The 23,279-nt window shown below is 38.2% G+C and overlaps 1 protein-coding gene across 3 annotated transcripts in view; it reads left to right on the top strand.

Annotated features, from left to right (window-relative positions):
- The window catches only part of PTPRR (protein tyrosine phosphatase receptor type R), a 232,592-nt gene that overhangs the window by 93,204 nt on the left and 116,109 nt on the right, over positions 1–23,279 (top strand). The window contains exon 1 of one of the 3 annotated variants that reach the window (XM_077913839.1): positions 18,983–19,136. The exons of the other annotated variants lie outside the window; for them this stretch is intronic. The gene's annotated coding sequence lies outside the window, so the exon portion shown is untranslated. Of the gene's footprint in view, positions 1–18,982; positions 19,137–23,279 lie in introns of those variants that run through there. 3 annotated transcript variants of the gene reach the window in all.

The following is a 23,279-nucleotide window of genomic DNA, read 5'->3' as shown; positions in this document are numbered from 1 at the left end:
GATCCTAGTTAATGCTGACAAGATATGCAGTCATGGAATTGCCCTGGTGCATTCCAATTAGGTTTGATTTTCTTACCTACAAGGTCTTAAAGCTAATTGGCTCATAGAGCTTTTGTCTTCCTGTGAAAGACAGACACATCATTATGCTAATTTGTTAAGGGAAAAGAAATATGCATGGCACTGAGATTTTCATTGTCATTTAAAATGCTAGGTACATGTCTCACCATAGCATTCTCCTCTAGTTGAGAAACTACTTGAATTTCAAATACATTTATCTGAGAAATGTTTTCTCTACGCATTTCCAGGCAACATTAATTTTTGGTATAGATTTTCTGGTTATTATATAAGCAGCATTATTGCATTAATTCAATGTTGAAGAAAATGATCCTTTAAAACTCATACTCAAGCAATTGTTAAAAAGTTAGATGGTCATTCTAAAAGTGGTTAATTCATACTGACTTTTTGCCACTAATTTTTGTGCATACCAAGAAAATAAAGGAAATGATCTTTGCAAAAATAATGATATTATTATGTCTACATTTTTAAAGACTAACATTTTTTTAATATTATTTACCCAATGGTAGAAAATATACTGGGCAGCTCTCCCACTTGACATCTGATAATTGACTTCTACAAGATAAATTCTCGGGATTCCATGTGTTAGGCGTCTTCCCATTCAACCGCAACAACTGGTTATTAATTTTGGATGAAGTTTTTATTGGGACAGAAGTACTGAAAATAACTTTAGGGTGGATCTTTGGGGTTTAACAAACATAGCAGATGCTTACCTGGATGTATTTAGAGGGGAATAGTGCAAACAAGGAGTGGTAAACAATGAGACATGATGACATCACTGGAAAGTCCAGCTGTATTTACATGACTTCTGATGGTTGTTTATCTTTTCCTTGCATGATATCTTACCAAAACAAAGTACTAATATGCCTTCCATTCCAAAGTTCATCTAAATAAGGTGGAAATTTAACATCTGGAGTTCAACTTTGCCCAGATTAAATTATATATCAACAAGGGAAAATGTTAGATCTAAAAAGGGTCTCACAGAATATCTTTAAAGAAAGCATATTAAAATAGTGTTTATTTAGCTGTTATATTTAGTTTCTTCCTCTCACTCTTAGTTGAATTGATCACATTGATAGATGAAACTACATTCAACCAAGTCAGCACTTATTCAGGGTCTGCACTGTCAATTGGGGGGGGGGGGGAAAGTAAATGCAAAAACAAAGATATTTGAAACTTTTCATCAAGGATTTTAAAATATGTTGAACCTAGAACTTATAATCTGGTGGTAAAGTTGGGCAAGTAGATTGTATCCATCAGGAGCGCATTCAGCAGCAAGAAACAAAAAATTCGATTAACAGAGGCTCATGCAATAAATCATTTTAATTTATCACATATAAGGAGTCTATATGTGAGCAGTCCTGGTCAGATGCAATAGTTCAACAATGTCTCATCACTTCACTTTGCCACCTGTGGCCTGTGCTTGTGACCTTGTGCTTTCCACCTCATGATTGCAAGGTAGTTGCCACACTTCAAAGCATCATGTCAGTGTTCAAAGTAGGAAGAAAAGCCATGAACCTACCCTCTTTTATAAGCTGTCTCCTTTATAAGGAAGCATAAGCTTCCCTATTTAGTGCCCTGCATATGTGTCAGAACTGGGCCATGTGACCACGGTTAGCTGGAGAGAAGGCTGTAGAAATGAGTACTTTGTGTTTCTGTCCCCTCTGGTGGAAGTGATACAAGGGAAAGAAGATACTAGGGACTTGCTGTTGGGTCAAACTCCAAATAATATCTCCACATAGACGAAGTAAATAAGGCAGAAAGAAATCTTCTGTAGGAAAAGAAAGAGAAATTTCTGATTTGGGATAAGATATCAGGGAAGTAGCACTTAGGCAGTGACTTTCAAGATAAGTAAGGTCTGATAAAGAAGTTGGGGGTATAAAACAATTCAGAAAAGAATAAGCAAAGGAAGGGCATGGAACACGGCATGTGTGAGGAAGGAGCAAATGGCAGTATTGTGTGATTGGATCTAAAGGAATACAGAAATGGGGTGGGGAAGTTGTGTGCCGAGGATTACAAAGGCGTTTTGAGATTCATTTATAGAGGACTTTTATTGCTGAGCTAATTAGTTTAACCTTTGTGCTTTCCCAGAACCTCCAGAATCAAAATAAAACTTCATTGCTTGGTAGATAATTCAGACCTAACTTGCACTGCTTGTCCATTCTTTCCACCATACCCCATGTATATGTGCTGAAAGCTTGGATCGAACTGGATTTCCTATCACCCCTTAATAGAACATCTTCTTTCTATATCCATCCAATGCCTCCTACTGTGGATTCGACCGAAATGTGCTCCCCAATCCTTTCCAAACCATAGTTCTACCTATCAAGGCCCATCTGAAGAGACTTAGTGGAATCATCACTGATCACCTTAACTCTCTTTCTAACTATTATAGTATTTTGATGATTATGGTGTTTTGTGGGAAAAGGTGAGCTGGGGCAGATCCAAACCCCTACCTATCAAGGCCCATCTGAAGAGACTTCGTGGAATCATCACTGATCACCTTAACTCTCTTTCTAACTATTATAGTATTTTGACGATTATGGTGTTTTGTGGGAAAAGGTGCGCTGGGGCAGATCCAAACCCCGAGTCCAGATTCAAAGTCTGGAAAGAATGATGGCTCATACTCAGTTCCAGGCTGTTTTCTTCTCAGGTGACTCCCAGTGAGGCAGGGATGTACCCAGGATTGAGAGGCAGGTGAGGGGACATAGCTCCTCTATTTCTCTTTGATCCTTCCTGCAGTCATGTCTGTGGGTGGTTAACTCAGGCCATGAGGGTAAGAAATCAACCAGGTCTGAAGAATTACAGGTTCAGAGCCTTTTATTCCACTTGGCCCGGGGAGAGACCACATCATCACTGGAGGGTCTATTACCATGTCAAGAATTTTTTTGCTTTGGCCCAATTATATGTCATAATCTGTTTCTGGCCAGGACCCACAAATACTATCTTACCACATATTTTTTCTAATATTAGATCTTTTTATGTGTCTTTTAGACATTGCAACATGGTGGTTAAGAACACAAATTGACAGAATTTTTTATTTTAATTTAATTTTATTTTATTTTACCTTTTAGATTTTATTTATTCATGAGAGACACACACAGAGAGAGGCAGAGACACAGGCAGAGAGAGAAGCAGGCTCCCTGTGAGGAGCCTGATGCTGGACCCGACCCCAGTACCCCGGGATCACGATCTGAGCTGAAGGCAGATGCTCAACCACTGAGCTACCCAGGTGCCCTAAACTGCCAGAATTTAAACTCTCAACTCTACCACTTATAAACTGGGTGACCTTGAGCAATACTCCTCAGTTTCATCATCTCTACATTAAGGGTTGTTGTGAGGATTAAATGAGATAGCTCAGTGTCCCATATAGGTTGATGTTGTTTGTAATTTTTTAGGGGGAATACTCTATCTCATTTATATTTACTCTGTCACATTTAAAACTTGCTATGTGCACAATAAATATTTGAAAAATGAATGAATTAATGACTTGAAATAATTGATTTCAGTGTTTCATCACTCTAGAAGTAAGAACAACCAATGACACAGGATAGTAACAAAAATTTTAAATAAATAGGCTTCTCTCAAATACGGAAAAGCATTAGTCCTATTAAAAGGCAGCCAGCTCTACACAAATAAACTGCCAGTAGATATGCACAGTTTACAACCTTCCTGGTAGTTTGGCAAAATTATCAAAAGTTCCTCAAAAAATCATGGATTATCCTGGCACCTGAGTGGCTGAGCTGATTATGCATCTAACTCTTGGTTTTGGCTCAGGTCATGATCTCAGGGTCCTGAGATCAAGCCCTGTGTTGGTCTCCATGCTCAAGGTTGTGAGAGGTGGGTCTCTGCACTGAGCGTAGTGTCTGCCTGGGATTCTTTTCCTCTTCCTCTTACTCCTCCTTTGCCCGTCTCCCTACTAGTGCGCTCTTTCTCTCTCTCTAGAAATAAGTAAATAAATGAAATCTTTATTTAAAAAATCATAGATTTTGACTCAGTAATTCTAATCCTATAAATTCTAAGAAAGCAATACAAGAAGTGCACAGAGAATGTTGCAGGATAAAATGGAAACAACATAAAAGTGCATTGATGAAAATTAATTTAAAATTTTTTAAAAATAATTTATATGAGATAAACCCACATTTTAACTGAAAAAAAAAATGGCAGTGTAGGTTAGGCAAAAACAAAAGAATAGCATCACAGAGAGTATAAGCCTATTTCTTTTAAAAAACAATAATAAGGGCAGCCCCGGTGGCGCAGCGGTTTAGCGCTGCCTGCAGCCCGGGGCGTGAACGTAAAGACTGTTAACTCTGGGAAACGAAATAGGGGTGGTAGAAGGTGAGGAGGGCGGGGGGTGGGAGTGAATGGGTGACGGGCACTGGGGGTTATTCTGTATGTTAGTAAAGTGATCCTGGAGACCCTGGATCGAGTCCCACATCAGGCTCTCTGTATGATGCCTGCTTCTCCTTCTGCCTGTGTCTCTGCCTCTCTCTCTCTGTCTCTATGAATAAATAAATAAAATCTTTAAAAAAAATAAAAAAAACAATAATAATAAAAAAGAACACATAGTTAATTGTTTGTTTGTGAGAAAGTAAGCCTGGGGAGAGATTCATAAAATATTAGCTGCTATCTTTTAGTGAAAATAGGAATGATCATTTTTTCTTTATGGTCCTTTGAAATTTTCAGGATGCCTGGAAAGAATAGATTTCTTTTTGTACAAGCAATCACCTTAAAAGTTCAGCTTTCACAAACACCAGTGCAATGGCCTGTGGTTCCCAGCACGTTCACGCATTCGCTGAGCCTGTCCACAGTCTGTCTTTGGATGTGAAGACAGTGGGTGGTGTGGTGGAAGCAAGGCACCAAAAGGCAGACTGATGCCAGTCTCATTTCTGTTGTGCAATTCTTGAGTGACCTTAGCTAAACCTTTATTCAATTGTAAAGAGTCCAGTGGATGTTCATATAGTTCTGCTATGAAGTGTGGGTAAATTTACTTCTTAGGTGAATGGCTGGCATGAGGGCTTTTCAAATGAACAAAATAGCTCTAATCAACCTTAACTATAAAGAGCATAAGAATCAAAGACCAAGATTTGGAGTTCACACACACACACACACACACACACACACACACTCACACACACTCTTTGGCAGCAGACAGGAAGAGGTCTGACAAACGGTTCTCTAGAATGATGATGGTCAGTTCCATAATGTTTCTTTATCAGTGTGTAGAAGCAACCTAATTATACTCAGAAAGTAAAAACAAACTGCTCTGTCTTCTGGTAGGTGATAGGGAATGGTAGAAAAAAAAAATCTCTCTTTACTTGGACACTATCTTTTCCTTACCTCACTTCTGCATGACCTTGTTCTATTTCTTTATGGACATTACTGTCTTCTTGGCATGACCCTGGAATTCCCATATTAGAGTCCATAGGGGCTGTAGAAAAAATCCCTATCCAGTGGCCCAGTGCACCTTCTGTACATCTTCTTACCACAAGCTTCAAACTTCCATGTTTGTGGAGTGTGTGTTGGCTTGTATATACTTGAATTCACATATTGCTCCTTCTCAGTGTTTCTATTTAAATTTAGTATCCAACTCTGGACATTTGAACTTGTTGACCTGGCAACCCCCGAAGATGCTTCTTTTGGTTATTGTCCCACAATTCATATCTCTGTGATTGGAAGCTGAATGCCATTGGCCATGAAAAGGTGTTGGTTGGATGAAATTTGCAGGGGAGTTTCAGGTATTCTAGGGACAATACAGCAATTTAATATGACTATTCTCTTTGGCATATAGGCAGACAGCAAATGCTTCAGTAACAAAACTTGACATGTTTTGATAAAGCATGACCACAAGTCAAAAGATTACATTTATAAAATATGATAGATACTCTTTCTAAATTTTGGTTTTGAAGACAAAATTAATAGCTTAGCCTTATGAAATTAGCTTTTATGGCATGTAGGCTTGTAATATAAGCCAAATCTACATGATAATGATTCACCCAAACATTCATTCTCATGAGTTGAACTAGGTCATTCTGACATGTGTAGACCAAAAGTTACATTCGTATTGCCATTTCAGGCCTAATTCTTTTTTTAAAGATATTTTCCAAAGCACCATATTATAAAATATTTTATTCAATGCTGAAAGCAGTTCCTTATTTATGTTCACACAGGATCGTATATTGAAATGCTGTATCTCAAAATATAGGCACTAGTTAGAAATATTGCAAACAAAAATTCCTGGCATGGAAATCTGAAAGCCTGGGTCTAGCCTCAGGTCTTCCAATAGTTGTGTGACCTCAAATGGGAAGCTGTCTTCCTTTGGGCTTGGTAAATACCATTGCAAATTGAGAGAGATACAACATTATGTCTAAGATCCCACCATCCTAACACATCTTTTTTCTTAATTTCTAACCGGTGTTTGCAAAAAGTATAACGGAGCATTTAGAACTAATTACAAATCCACTGCTCCATCATTGCCTTTAATATGCCAAGCCATTTTTTTTTTTGCCAAGCCATTTTAACTGTCGTATCAGATATTTAATTCCCATAACTAGTACTGATTAAAATCTCACAAAATATGACTTCTTTTACACAGCTCTTCCCAATATGATTTGCTCATCATTGCCTAATTGAGTAAATAAAACAATATTTTATGAAACATGAAAGGACATTGTAAATGTATTACTTTTTATAAAGTAGGATTAATGTAACAAATTATGTTTACAAAGGCAGCTTTCTACAGCTGATGTTGCTTGCATTTTGTGAATAATTCAATAATTATTTTAGTATTACCATTTATTTCTTTTCAGTGAGAATTCCATGTAACCTAATATTTTTTCTTCACTGTCAGACAGGGAGCTAAAGTAGAGGGTGACAACTATTTTGGTAGTACAAGCATTCTGTTCAGCAATGTGGGGAAAAGACAAACTAACTCTTATAGGTTTTCAATAAATATCCTCTCAATTTGGTAACCACAATCTACTCTGACACACCCCCACACCATCTGTTTTTACCCTTATGTCTATAGGATGGAAACCAAAACTTTCTACAAATACAAGAAGCATGTGGGAGAAGGAAAAATTCAATCATAATATATTTGAAAAACCCGTTATAGATAGTATTATTAGATGGGTATATTAATCTGAGTTCTCTAGAGAAACAGAACCATTAAGGAATATATATCTATGTGTGTGTATATATGTGTATGTGTGTATGCATTTATACATATAAATGTATGTATACATATATACATATATAAAAGACTTATTATAAGGGATTGGCTCAAATGATGATGATAACTAGGAAATTCTAAGATCTATGGTAGATGAGCTGGAGATCCAGAAAAGTCAATAATATGGTTCTCAGGCCATTGCACTTAAACTAGTGCAATGGCCTGAGAATCAGGAGAACCAATGGTGTTAAGTTCCAGTCCAAGTCTGAGTCCTAAAGCAAGAGAGCTTGAAAATTAATAAGCAGAGAGAGCAAATTCTTTCTTCCTCCGCCTTTGTGTTCTACTCAGACTTTCAACAGATTGGATAAGGCCCACCCACTTGGGGAGGGCAGTCTGCTTTACTCTGTTAACTGATTCAAATGTTAATTTCATCCAGAAACACAATCACAGACACACGGAGAATATTGTTCAACCAAATATCTGGGCATCTTGTGGCCCAATCAAATTGACACATAAAATTAAGTATCACACACAAAAAATTAACTATCTCAATGGGTCTTAACATTGCAGAATCCAACTCTATCCATTTAGAACTAAGAAAGTTGTGTTTCAGTGGTGCAAAATGCCCAACTCATATAATTAATGAGACACCCTAGATCATAACCTAAATCTTTGTATTTCATGACATGTATTGTTACATTATGTTTTCATTCAAATCTTATTGCCAAGTATAGTTGTGACAATAGTTCTTTTTAGACTAATTTAAATATGATTTTCTTCTCCATGTTAATGAATCCCATTTGTGTGTGTGTGTGTGGAGAAGGGCATAATGATCATGTTTAATAGACATGCAATCTTGAAAAAGTCATTAATATTTTTAAGCCTCAGTTTTCTCTTTAGTAAATGAGGGTAATAACTGTACCGACCTTAAGAGTTTGTTGCACACATTAATTAGGTCAATGTATTAAGGGTAAGCTCTTATAGTGACTAGAATATAGCAAGTGCTACCTAAGCATTAGCTTTTATGATTGTTATTGATATAAAACTTTATGTTTTCAAGTTTTTCCTTGTTCATCCCCTTAGCTCCATCCCTTTCTGTCCTCACCACTGGCCAGTGTATCAGCTGGTCTCCTATCTCTCTCTGATGCTCTGTCTTATTCTGTAAGTACTCAGGGATTTCACAGCCCAGCTCTACAGCCACAGCAAAGAAAGGAGAACAGTGTGTCTGAAATGTAATGGCAGGGGGAAAAATGGTTTAGACAAACTGAGAGAAGTAGGTAAGGGTCCAGATCATACACCCAGTTGTTCTGTTATTACTATTCTTTGTTAGATTTGGGGGAAACAGTCAAACCAGTGTGTGTGCCCACAGTTCACTGGGGGAAACAGTCAAACCAGTGTGTGTGCCCATAGTTCACTGCAGTCTTAAGTTGTACAGCTCAGTAGCACATTCCAATGTGGACATCATCAGTTTTCCAGATGCTTGCTGCACCTCAAGTAGGTAGGTAAGCTGGACCTCAGAACTCTCTGTCGTATCTTATGTTTTATTCATATTGTGTGACCATTGGCTTCCTCTGAATCACCTGTTCTGATGTTATTTATAACAAGCTGCTGATTAAAAGTTCTAGTGAGGCTGCCTGAGTAGTGTGGCTTTCTCTCTCAGAGTCTCCCTTATGACCTGTACTGCTGTGACAAGTGCTTGTGACATGGATTATGTTGGGTGCTGTCCATTTATATACCAGAGCTTGGACTGGGCTTATTTTATGAAAACCCACCTCTTCTTTGAAATAACTTAGCATGAAACATTTGAAGTGAAACATTTGAAGTGTTCTTTTTGTCCTCATAAATAAGGGTACTTTCTAATGTTTATTTCTCAGAAAGAGTTGAGTTTTTGTTACTTAGCAAAACTTTGATATATTATGAAATATATATGTATCTCCAATATATATGTCTGTGTTGTGGAAAAAATCAGTGCTGTAATACCTCTAATGTTAAAAAATAGAGGGGCTCTTGGGGGGTTCAGTGGTTGAGCGTCTGCCTTTGGCTCAGATCTTGATCCCAGAGTCATGAGATGGAGTCCCGCACTGGGCTCCCTGCATGAAGCCTGCTTCTCCCTCTGCCTGCGTCTCTACCTCTCTCTCTCTCATGAATAAATAAATAAAATCGTATAAAAAGAAGAAGAAGAAATAGCACACCTGGACATTGTTTATTGTAAGAGGTATATAGACCCTCTCTCATAGCTATCATCTTTGAGACATACTGAAATTCTATATATATACATTTATTTTAGAGGAAGTAAAGATATAATGCTTAGACTTCAATTAGAATCTTTAACTTTTGATAAAGAGTTAAGAACAACATGGGCGCCTGCATGGCTCAGTTGGTTAAGTGTCCAACTCTTGATTTCTACTCCAGTCATGATCTCAGGGTCATGGGATCGAGCCTCGCATCTGGCTCTGCATTAGGCATGGAACCTACTTAAGATACTCTCTCTCTGTGTCTCCCTCTGCACCTCCAGCCTCCTGCTCACTCTTGCTCTTTCTGTCTTTCTTTAAAAAAAAAAAAAAAACAGTATACCCAAGCACTTATAAAATAATACATGATGTGGTAGTATGTCTATATTTGAGTGTGTACTATTTAATATAGGTACATACAATATACATGTAATATACGTGTATACATACTTAACACATAGAGACACACACTTATGCTACATGGCTAAATGGTGTGGTTTGGTATCTCAGTATATCGGAATGTTCTCTGAAATAAAGGTTAGTTATGTAGGTAGAGTCAAGGAAATAAACTGACCTTAGACTTCTCTTCCCCAATGGAACCCCTAAAAGATGCTCATGAAGCCCCTTATATTTCCTCTCCCAGGGCCCTTAGACAATTATTATTTTCTGTTTCCTTCTACTCTTTGCCCTTTTCAGTTTGCTTCCATTTGTCTGGCCAACAAATATTTATTGAGCATCTACATGTGTCAGAAACTATGATGGACACAGGGCTGAACAGGAAAACTGTGGCTTACTCCTCAAATTGCTAAAATTCAGACAAATATATATATAGTAAATACACAAATGTAGTCATTAAAGATTGTAATAAGATTTATGGAAGGAATGCACAGGGTACTGAGCTAAGGATTATGATGTGGGTAGTGATAGAGTGATTCTTTAGACAAGATGGTTAGAGTGGCCTCCATGAGAATGGACACTGAGCCAGGATCTGACGAATGAAAATAAATCAGCATTTCAAGATTTAGCAGAACAACATTAGAAATAAAAGGAACAGCCAGCAAAAAGGTATGCAAAGTAGAAAGGATACCAGTGTGGCTGGAACATTAGAAAGAGAGGAAGATGATATCAGGGAAGTAAGGGGGAGACATAAATGTGTAAAGTTTTGTAGGCCATGGTGAGAAGCTGGGACTTTATTCTAAAAGCAGAGCGAAAGAGGTTCTTCTGCATGGGATAGAATGTGATCTTATTACATTTTTAAAAGAGCTTTCCTGATACTCTGTGAATAATGGATTGAAAATGGAAATAGGGATGCTATAATAGTACCCCCAAGAAATAGATGATGGTAGCTGCACTTGGTGCTGACAGTGGAGATAAGATTGAAATGGGAAGATTTCTTGTGTATGTGGAGGTGGAAGTGACAGATCTTGAGGATGGAGTGGGTATCGTAGATGAGGGGGAGAAAGGATTCACAGGCACTTCCCAGATTGTTATCTTTTGCAGTTGGACGATTTGTAGTTCAATTTATTAAAATGAGAAACTGAGAAGAATGAAGATTTAATAATAACCAGAGTCTGACTTTTGGACATATTAAATTTGAGATTCCTTTTAGACATCCCCTTAGAGATATCAGATACACGAGTCTATGGGACTCAGGAGAAAGACTTGGGTTGGTGGTAGACATTTGAGAAGCATCAGCCTATAAAGAGTGTGTAAAGCCTGGGACTGAAGAAATATTTCCTTAGAGATAGATTGAAAATAGAAAGTGTCCAGGAAGAGATCCAAAACCCCATCAGCATTTAGAAGATGGGTAGAAGAAGAGTCAGCAAAGGGAGTAAGAAGGAGCATCTGGGAAGGGAAACATCTGGGAAAATGTGATGCCACAGAAGCTAAGAGTAAAAAATATCAAGAAGGAAAATGTAGTCAACTGTGTCAAATAGCTGCTGAGAGGGAGATGAATTTATTATGCACGGGTCTGTTGGACCCGGCAGTTGGAGGTCTTTGGTGAACCTGACAAGATTTTGGTCAGTGTCAGATGAGAGTGACTGAAGAGTGAAACAGAGATAAAGATGAAGCAGAGTCTACAGAGGATTTGCTTGAAAATATTTCATGTGATGAGGAACAAAGACATGGACCATCAGTAGAGAGAGATGAGGACTCTATGAAGGCTTGATTTCCAAGATGGTCTATCCATATTTATATCCTTGTAGGAATAATCCGGTAGTGAGGAAGGAACTCTTGATGTGGAAGACAGAAGAGGAAGGAAACTCTTGAGGCTGTGTCAGGGGATGGGAGCGTAAGTGGAGAGTTTGCCTTTGATAAGAACAGGAAAGGACTGGGGAACAGAGAGGTGCCTTCATAACCATCGTATGCCCAGTGTATACAGCGGTTGGCATACATTAGAAGCTGAGTGAACCAAGTTAACATCCATCCAAGCCAGGGAAACAAACAAGCAGTAGGACCCAAGCAAAGAGAAGGGCATGACTTAACTCATACTCCTTGATTAGTTATTGCTTATTCTATAATACATTCTTTGTGATCCTGATCAGACAACTTAGTTACATTTCTTTTTTTTTTTTAATTTTTATTTATTTATGATAGTCACAGAGAGAGAGAGAGAGGCAGAGACACAGGCAGAGGGAGAAGCAGGCTCCATGCACCGAGAGCCCAACGTGGGATTCCATCCCGGGTCTCCAGGATCGCGCCCTGGGCCAAAGGCAGGCGCCAAACTGCTGCGCCACCTAGGGATCCCACATGTCTTTAAATCATGCTCAATTTTATGTAAAATATGAAGGCAGAGTCTATGTGGCATGTAATTTAGTTTTTAATTTATTTAGTGTTTATTATGATCTCCTAACAATGTAAATCCTCAAATGGTGTTTTCTATCTTGGTAATTCCTTTTCAGGTCTACAGCAGGAGTCTAATAATTTGTTGAAATGCATATCATTTTCCTTAGTTTTCATGACTATCTTCAGAGCTGATAAAATTATTGATTATAATAAACCAAAACACCTATTTACAAATCACACATCCATTCGTCCTTAAAGATGCATATTGGCACTTGGTAAGACCTAATTCCCTGTCAGTGTCTACAAGGTTAGGAAAATTGCAGGGTAAAAAATGTCTGTACACTCTGGTGAGGCTCACATAAAGTCACTTTTTTGTGCCTATCTCAAGATGTTTAAATGAAGTGAAAGGTAGATTATCTGTTACTAAAAATCTAATAAATACATTTTGGGGCACCTGAGTGGCTGGTCAGTTAAGCATCCGACTCGATGTCAGCTCCAGTCATGATCTCAGGGTCACAGGATGGAGCCCTACATCGGGCTCTGTGCTCACCATTGAGTCTGCTTGTCCCTCTCCCTCTGCACCTCCAGGACTCACACACTCTCTCTCTGTGTAAATAAATAAACATAAGTAAACAAACAAATAAATAATTAAATATCTAATAAATATACTTGGAGCATAGAGGACATAATCATTTGTTTTGGAAGATGTGTTGTTTAGCTATTGTCTTCCTCAAATTACAGAACAGCAGTACTCAAAAATTGAACACTATAAAGAAATCATATCAAATAAGGTACTTTTGCCTACCAGAACTATTTAAAGTTTTTGTTTCTTTTTCCATCAAAAGTGATTCTACTGATATTATTAAATTATGAAACTTTATTATTGCGTTTAGAGCCAAGGGAATAATACATTTCAAGGTTCTCCTATATTTCTCTAGTTTAATGTAGTACAAGCAGAAATTATATATACACTCTAATGGTTATATAAGTAATAAATGCTGCTGTATTTTTATTATATGATAATACAAAATTGAAAAATAACATACTTAGTAGAATTCTGATGAGTTAAGAGCAAACGTGAATTTATTCTCACACATTCAGTGAATGAAATTTTATGTTATTTTATTGTAGACTTACTGTGAAATTTTTATTTGTGGCTTGTTGGGAAATTATTAAAGACTGATCTCATGTCTTATTATTCTGTTCTGAGGCTATTTCAACATCTTGATTATTTATTTGAACTTTCTTGAGAGTCTGAGAGATACAAATAATCACCGTCTTTAGAATGAATTTCAGCCTAGGGAATAGGAGACTGAATTTAATTTAAATCAGGAAGGGTGTGTGTGTGTGTGTAACAAAAGAGCCCCCGGGAAAGGGCCATTTAAGCTGAGACCTGAGTGATGACAGAGAGTAAGGCAGTTGAAAAGTGACAAAGAGACTAGCACATTGGAGTATGTGGTATCTCTGAAGTCAACAGGAATGCAGGTTGCACTTGCCATAGCTAAGACTGATAAGCAGTAAGACTTGCCTTGTAACAGAGATTATTGGCGGCCTCCCCACTGCCCACCTCCCCACACACCAACACCAGCTGTTCACCAGGTCTTCAGCCTTCTTCCGTCTTCCCACCCTGATATTTACTGAGAACCCCTAGAAGACATTGGCTTCCTCATATGCCCAGTTCTTCTTGTTTTGCATGACATGCAGGAGAGAGAGAAGTCTCCTGCCCTTGCTTATTGGAGTTACCTGCTCTAGGATTTCTTGTGTCTCCGAGTTGCCACGGCTGTCGGTAGTGGGGATATCTGCCTGTATCTGTTTGAGGCTTCCAGCACTGATGCTGGTGCCACCGATACCTACACTGAGGACACTGTTCCCTGACTGCTGCTGAGTCTCCTTATCGAGGACCCATGCACACTGATTAGCTGACTCAGCCGTCTGTGGGCGGAAGCTCTGCACATCACCAAAGAGAGGGAATTCCTCTCCTGCCCTCTTTCCATCATCATTGTGTTCCTTGGCTGTGCATGTGCCCAAAATGATGTTTTGTTTTGATTTGTTCTATCTTGGGGCTCAACTTTTCCAGTGTTCTGATGTGAGTCTAGACCTCTCCCCTTTCATTTCACTGAGCCCATTGTCCTTGTATCCCTCTTTTGAGACCTAATCTTCAATTCCCTTTACACAGTTTTCTTCCCAAGAAGTTCCTTAGTCTCTCATGTAAATAGACATATAATTATTTCTAGGTCATGGGTGTTCTATGCCAGATTTCCTGAATTTCCAGGTGGACACACCACTGTTTCAAGCCATGGTCATTCTCATGTTACTTCTGTATTTTTTGCAGCTTAAGTTCCTTGACAAACAATCTTTTACAAAAGGTTTTTCAATAATGTGATTACCTGTGAATTTTTAAAATTCCATGTTTGATTCCAAAATCTCCATCTGGTGCTTAGGAGGTAATCTAGAGACAATATATCTGGCTAAACTAACCATCCTCATCTTTCTCATCCCTTTAAACATTGACAAATGGTTCATTAGTAAAGAAATGTAATTATCTTGTGATATATTATAGGAGTTGCTTAGTGTATAAAATTCAGTATAGATTATTTTTAATTCAGTATAATTATAATTTAAATAAAATGGCAATAAAGTTCACCAACAGACAAAGCATCGTTGTCCGTATAAGCAGAGTGAGTGTGTAGCCTTTGCTTGCCTTCTGCAGCATGGCCACATGGCATAAAAGGATAACTGGATTTAGAATAAAAAGGCCTGGTTATGAGCCCTGATTTTGCCACTTAAGGTTTTAAATTTCAGTGTCCTTTTCTATGAAATAGGGCAAAACTATCTGGCCAGCTTAGTAATAAAAAAAGAATAATGAGTGGTAACAGTCTCTCTCTCCCTCTGCTCCTCTCCTGCTTACTCTCTCTCTGTCTCTCTCTCTCTCTCTGTGTGTCTCTCTCTCTCAAATAAACAAATAAATAAAAATCTATTAAAAAAATACTGACCTTGAGAGTGGTTAAACAACTAGCCCAAAGTCATCTAGCTATTAAGTGGAGTAACGGGCTTCAGACCCAGACCATCTGACTCCAAATTGTTGCACTTAACTGGTGGGCTATACCGAGTGGGAGGTAATGTTCAAATGTATGTGAGTGGTATCAACTCTGAAATCACCGTGGTTACTTTCCTCTGAGATATGTGGTTGAAGCTAGTCATTTGTCGAAAAAAAAAAAAAAAAAGCACCTGCATTCTCTGTAACTGTTAACTAATATCATTTCCCAGATACACCTGGTGATTTTAAATTTTAAAAACCTTGGAAACAAGTCCCAACAATGTAACATTTTATTCAAAAACCATTACTCACGGTCTTTTATTTTACTGTCTTTATATCCTTTTACAGATTTTAACATATTTATAGTTATAAAGTATACAAACTTTGCATTATGTAAGTATACAACTTTGCATTATGCTTATTTCACTGAATATTATGCACTTGTTTTACTCATTTATTCATTCAAAAGATATTATTGAGCTTTTAACGTAAGCCAGACATTGTCTAGATTCTGTGAATCATCAGGAAACAAAATAGCCAATATCCCAGCTATCTTAAATAATACCTTCTAATAAGGAGAGAATTTTATATACCAATGATAGAAAGTGCTGAGGAAAAATAAATAAAGCAGGGTCAGGAGGCAGACAGTGACAGGCAAGGTGATATTTTAAAATAGTCTGATTAGGGAAGGCATCTCTGAAAAGGTAGTGTTTGAGTAGAGGCCTGAGTGAAAGGGTGTGAGCCCTGCACATATCTTGGAGAGACTGTTCCTAACGGTGAGACAGTACATACAAAGGTCCTGAGGTCAAAGGGAGCTTGCTGTTTGAAGAGCAGCAAGGAGACTAGAATGGAAGGAGTGAAATGAGGAGAAGAAAGGTAGAAGATGGAGACTTGAATGGGGGGAAGGGATGAAGAGGGGAAGAGAGGATGCTGCTAGGGAGATCAAGTAGGGCCTATGGAGGGTTTTCTAGGAAAGTACTGACATGATCTAATCTATGGCTTAAAAAATTAATCTGACTTTGTGCAGATGATAAATTACATAGGGTAGACTGGAAGCAAAGAGCACAGTTAGGAGGCTATTGTCGTAACCCAAGCAACAGATGATGGGAGTTAGGGTGGTAATGGTGGAGGTCATGAGAAGTGGTCTTCTGAATATTGTTCAAACATAGAGCTGATTGGATTTGCCAGCTGTTGTGGGTCATGGGAGAAAGAAAGGAGGCAAAATTGATGCCTGTTTTTTTAACCTAAGTGCACAGAAGGTTGAAATTGTCAGTTATGGAGAGGAAGAAAATTAAAGGAGGAACAGATTTGGGGTGGAGGTAGGTAGGGTAGGAATCATGAGTTCAGCGTAGACAAGATCAAGTTAATTATTGTGCTGGTCTTAGTCTGTCAATAACTGAGGTTATGGTTGAATGAGCCCTTGTGGTTCTTACTATGATTGCAAGATGCCCTTCAGTGAGAACCATCAGGAAACTTTGAAAAAATAAAGGTTTATTACTTATAGGACCTGGAAATTGCACAGCCCACCTGGGACCACACAGCAAGATCATGGAGAGAGAGAGAGGGAGAGAGAGAGAGAGAGAGAGAGAGAGAGCCTAGGGTTCTCCCTTTGTGGGTAGGGATAGGGTGGGGGCCTAGGGTTCATGACTTACTCTTTACTGATAAATTTAAAACATAGGAATGGGAAGAGAAAAAACAAGTGGGCCCAAATGGTCAGTTATTGAAATCAAGCAAGATCTCTAAGACAAAAGAGTCTCAGTAGGCGGAGGCAGCCTCACTCTTTTTCTAGTGGTGTGGCTGGCAATGTGTTTATTGGACTTTACCACCTTGGAGGTGGATACCTCTTTGAAGTCAATCAAAGCTCAAGTCAGGCACTCGCATTACAAAAAAGAAAAAAACAACCATTCGGGTTTATGCTACCATCATCCAAGGGGGCATGTCAAGTATGCAGCTGGGTATACAAGCCCACTGATGGTGAGGTCTTAGTTAATTTGAGACCGTCGTTTAGAAAAAAGGAAAGGATGAAGAATTGAACATGTGACCCTTCAACATAGAGAAGTCAGGAAGATTTGAAAAGGAGTGACTGGTGAATGAGACACAAAACCAAGAAGATGTGAGTGCCTGGTAAGGAAAGTATCAAAGGGAGGAAGAAGGAATCATCTATGGCAAAGGCTCCTGGTAGGTCATCAGGGAGACGAAGACTTTATCACAGGGCAAAGCAGTGATGGTTTAGTGGAACAGGAGCTGGTACAGGGAGAATGGCAGGTGGAACTGAGGAATTGGGAACCACGAATACAGACAACTCTTGAGACCTTTGTTTGAAAGGAGAGTAAGGAAAAGGGGCGATGACTAGACAAGATCTTTTTGGTTTGTTTGGGTTTTGTTTTGTTTATTTGTTTATTTTTAAAGATTTTATTTATTTATTTATTTGATAGGGAGACTGCAGAGAGGGGAGGGAGAAGCAGACTCCCCACTAAGCAGGGAGCCTGAGATGGGGCTCGATCCCAGGACTCTGAGACCATGACCTGAGCTGAAGGCAGACGCTTCACTGACTGAGCCACCCAAATGCCCCTGGCTTTTGTTTCAATGTGAGAAATATTACAGCACACTTGAAGGCAGATTAGAAAGACCCAGTAGAGAGGGTCAACTCATAATGATGCAGGAAAAGGGGAGAGAATTACACATTTAACCTCCCGTTGATGCACCGTAATGAACTTACCCACTTTGCACTGGTGTTCAGTTAAGTTGCTCCTGATTTTTTACTATAATGCTGCATAGAAAATCTTTGTGTCTATATATTTTTATTCATTGAAAACCACTTCCTTAAGATAAATATGCATGTGAGGGATTAGTAGATCAAAGCTCAGGAACATTTTTAAGACTCTTCACAGTGCACTATTCCTTTAAAAAATCGATTTACCATGCCACCAGTCATGTATAAATGATTAGGTTTTATTGCAGCCTTGCAAGCTACACCATATATCTTGAGGCCATACTTCATGAAATCTCTATAGTATTTCGACTACCCTTACTCTAACAGACTGATAGCTCCTTAAAGAGAGAGAGCGTCTTAAGTATCTTTGCTCCCTCCTATTTTTCAGACCAAATATTTCATTACTAATAATAATTACAGCAGTCATTTATCTGAAATCCCTCTGTGTGAAGTCATAATGGTGTGCATATGGTGAAGCAGAAAAAAAAATCATCAATTATGGAATCAAACCAACCTGTATTTGAATACCAGATTCATTGCTTGGGCTTTACTTACATCATTTTAAATTCCCCCTTGGTAAAAAGATTCATCATAATCCCAGCTTTCTTAGGCGACCATGAGGATTAAAGGAGATCTGTAAAGTCCCTCGCCCAGAGTAGGAAAATTTTGGAGGAAATAGTGAGACTTTTAGAGAAACTTTCTCATGGAAATACCTTGTAAACATAGCATCTTTAAAAGACAGAAAGAGGAGAGAATCCTTCACACAGCACATCTTGTCTATGGTCCACAAAGTTCTCATCTCACAGTTTTGTTAATCACCATTTAAAAAAAAAAAAAAAAAAAAAACACCTCCCCATGAATTTCAATTCTAGCGAACTGTCAAAACAGCGAGCACCTAGGATATCTCTGGGGAGGGCACAGGCTGCTACGGTAGACCTGGGATCAGCAATGTCTCTAGAAATAGTACCAGGCAGCTACCTCCGGGTGGTTAAATGAGGCTTCCTCTCAACACACAAGCTTAGAAAGCTTCATGATTAGTTCGGCTTGCTCTGGTGAGGAAAGAACACAGTGAGCACAAATGGAAGTCGAAGTCATCACAACATCCAGTGAATCTCCAAACAGGTAAGTGAAGCTTCCTCAACATTAATAGTGAGGTTCGGAGGGTAAATCCTGAGATTTCTGTCTGCATCTGTGCATGTGGCTGTACTGGAGTGAGTCAGCAGAGAGTCTCTGTGATATCTAGGGAAATATCTTTAGCCTCAAGGTGGGGAATAAAAAGAAAATGCTGTGCAATTATTCAACATCTCTAGTGAAGACCCTACCACGATCCTAAGAAGTTTCTCTTAAAATTTGTTATCCATCCTAAAGAGAATAGGATTAGAAATACATCCACTTGGACAGAACTGAAAAATATACAAAAGACACTGAGCGGATATTTTCTTGTTTGGATTTCATGTAGTTCTCACACTGACATTGGGGAAAAGGTGAACTAGCTTGCATTTATGATCGCTAGAAAGGGACTAAGTCACTAAATCTAGACTTTTTTTTTTTATTATAACTGCATCTTGGGGTCCCTGCCTTTGCACGCAGACTTCGCTAAAAGGCTAGTCAGTATCTTTCATTGTAATTGGATGTGGGGATCAATGAATGAAAGTCACTGACATGAGACCTCTCAGGCCTTAATTCCCAACTGGGGACCTCAGGTTTGTTGTTTTCCACCAGTAAACCAAGAACCTTATTATTAAAGCTTGGCTGTCCTCGTAAGAATTGTGGCTCTCATTAAAAATTAGGTATGAATTTATTAGTCTATCTACACAGTGCTGTCTTCAGGTGAAAGACCTCACAAAATATTTAGTTCGTTTATGGTTGTTTGAAAAAATAAGCATTGCCTTTAGAATTTAGTTTGAGTGTTTAAAAATAAGATACTGGTTCTGGTGTTGGTACAAAGTCATGGATAATTCTGATTTTATCTGCAGTCTGTGATGATGAATAACAAATAGTGCATCTGGTGTTTCAATTCATCTTAATAATAAAATTGTTCTAACTTCCTGTCTGATTTAATATTGCAGAAAACAGTCATCAAGATGGCCCAAATATATCATTTGATTCAAGAAGTCAAACTCTATTTACCATGAAATACAGAGTTGTCAGATTTTTTTTTGTAGCATGTCTCCTATGTGAAATATGAGCAGATAATAATGCCAAATGATGACTTGACAATTTCAAAGCAGGGTTTAGGGTTTAGAAGCAAGATTTTAGACTAAAGAGAAACAAAAGTTGTTAGTGATTTTCTTTTAATGTTTAGTGCGTAGGTGCTTTTTAATGTGAGGAGGACTAATGTGTTTGAATCTGTCATTTAATAGAATTTAAAGCCTTAAAGAAGATGTGGCTTCTTAGTTTTATATACCAAAATATCTTCCTCAAAGCTTCCACAATCTTACATTTATTTTTTAAATTGCTAGTGCGAATTACTCTGCTGATAATTGATGCTGGGTTGTGTTGTATGAAATTAGCCATTCCTATATTTAGCTGTAACAGGAGAAATAAGTTATATATAGTCTCCTTTGTCTTTCTCATCAATCCATGCACTTCTACTTAACAATTTAATAATTAGACCAGATATAGCAATCCTAATAAATACCATGGCCCCAATCATGCCAAAAGAAAAAACAAAACAAAACAAAAAACCAGGAGTATTACAGGGAATATTGGGAGGAGGTGACAGATGAAATTGGCTGGGTCATGCTGTGCATCAGAGTTATGCTACAGACAAAATCACTCAGAGCCTCGCTTTTCTGGAAATGAGATGGTTCTTGGGGTGCTTAAAAACGAAAATAATACACTGTGGAAAATTATACGCTGATTATCATTTTGCCATCTCTTCCTGCAGATGAAAAAAAAAAAACCACACAAGAACATTGACTAAAATGTATCCCATGTTCTGTCTTTATTCGTTTTTAGTTATGCAGAAAATTGTTAATTCCCACTGTGACAGAAATATCAAGATTACTGAGAATAAAAGTTGAAAGGACACTAAATCAGAGAGTTCTTATTTGCATCTCAACAACACATGCCAATAAACCTCATTTCGTTTTACCATGTTTCTTGGAGAATTGTGTAGTTCACCAAAAGAACAGAATCCTAGTGTAGTCATTGCAGGGAAACATAAACTACTTCGTGGAGGGAATGGAAATAAAAGAACATTTACACCCCTTTTCATGGATGTTAGGGTGGCCTTCCTGCCCCCTCACAGCTCAAGGGCTGCATGGGAAAACCTCAGAGTCCTGGAAGAACACATTCCTGTGGATTGAATAGAAGCATCTATATATCAGAGGGAGCCCGCTCCCTATTTTACCCACCTTGGGAGGAGAGCACCCCAAGGCCCATAAGGATGGCTCATTTTTTCCTTTTTTTAAAAGTAGCATTTACATATTTGGGGACAGTCATCAGTTTCTGACTAGCAAACACACAGCTTGGGGAGTTGAAGGATTGTTGTTTTGCTCGTGGACATCGATTTCCAAGCATCCTTAACTGCCACTTAGCAGTGAGCTTGGTCTTGGCTCTTCCTGGAGACAGTGGTCCCATGTCTTCTCTGTCCTTTCGAAAAAGCTGACAGCACTGTCCTCTTGGCAGAGCCAGATGTAGAAACCTGAATTTGGCTGACCTCATTTTCCAGGCAACACTAGGGCTGGGGGTGTGGGCTTTTGTCCATACTGGGTTTCTGGCTGGCCCCAATTCCAGCCGTTTTCGACCCAAGCTTTTGGCTGCTGTGTTCTGCATCCAGCGTGAGGATGGTGAAGGAAGGGAGGGGAGGTATTAGCCTTACGTGGAGGGGGACTGAAAGGGAACACAGGAATAGGACGAAGGGAGAAGCACCACCCAGTGCCAGAGGGAAAACATAATCAGGGGAGAGGAAAGTGGAAATTTCTGTTGACTTGGACATATCATAATGACTTGAAGACTCCGTCAAAAACAAGTAACTGGCTATTATGTTTGTTTTACTGTTCTCAGGATAATATCTGTTTGTGGTTACATTGTGATTTTTCTCCTGTCTCTAAAGAACTTTGTATTAAACCTCAGTTTTTGTTTTTGTTTTTAAGCTCGGTTTTCTTCTATTTCTTCCATAGATGTTTGTGGCTTTTATAAAAATATTTTTGTAAGTATCAATAGACACAATTTCACAAGGTTTAGGAATGATAATATCATAAAAGTAAAGCATTACTGTATAATATATGGAAGCCTTAGCTCCTCCAGTGAATTTCTACGTGGAAAAGCTAAGACTTTCATCAGCTCATGATTTAAAACAAAAAAAAAACAAAAACAAAAAAAAACAAACTTATTATAAAGATGAGGGTTTACTCCAAATTAGAGAATTTAAAGTTTTGAGAACAGTTTATAAAAGTTCTCTACCTAATTGCTAAATTTTAGGAGTCTTCCAAAGCATCAGAGAGCTTTCTTTTTTTTTTTTAACAAGAATGTTATTAGGGTTATGAAAGGGAACACTAATTAAGAGGGAATATTAAAATAGAAGAGAGAGATTAATGAAATGAAAAAACTAGGTTATAAAAAGCTTTTTAAATGAACAGGATAAAGGCTTCTAATCTAAATCACTTAATTTGACTGTTTCAATATTAGTATTTAATTTGTAGTAAAGAGAAAAAATAAAATGATGAATATAAATTCTGTATCTATAAAGATATAATTTAATCTAATTCAATTTCTATAAAGAGCCTTCTGTATGATTTGGGATTTGGGTTGACTGCTCATATAGCCACAGTTTGCAAGGGTGAGTGAGGCAGAGACTGGAAGCAGACATTCTGAAATCAAAGAATCCGTCCTAAAATGTGCCATTGTAACATTAAATCTCAAATACCTAGTCTCTCCAAAAACAACATGACTTTAGAAAAGCCAACTCTTTGACCATTGCTTTTTCCTCTGACCCAGATTTCCTGATTTACTTCGGCCAAAGCTCCATAATAGCTGAAACAATCAGTAAAGGTAAACACTGGAAATCCAATCAGGCCACTTTTTACCGTGTTGACATTATTACTGTTCCAGGAAATAAATAAAGAACCTTCATTTAATCAACAAGGTTGCTACTCAATTTCCCCTTGTCCTGAATATCCAGAGAAGCAGTTCAATTAATGGGGCTTCACACTGATATACAGTAAATCCGTATCTTTAAACTAAATTTATGGAGGACCTTGTATCTGTCAGTCATAGCTGTTTGCTTGTTTGTTTGTCTAATAACTAATATGATCCTCA

The sequence above is a fragment of the Canis aureus genome, chromosome 11 (genome assembly GCF_053574225.1).
Source record: "Canis aureus isolate CA01 chromosome 11, VMU_Caureus_v.1.0, whole genome shotgun sequence".
NCBI lineage: Eukaryota > Metazoa > Chordata > Mammalia > Carnivora > Canidae > Canis > Canis aureus.
The sequence above is the reverse complement of the archived record's forward strand: the minus strand, read 5'-3'. Positions and strand labels throughout refer to the sequence as shown.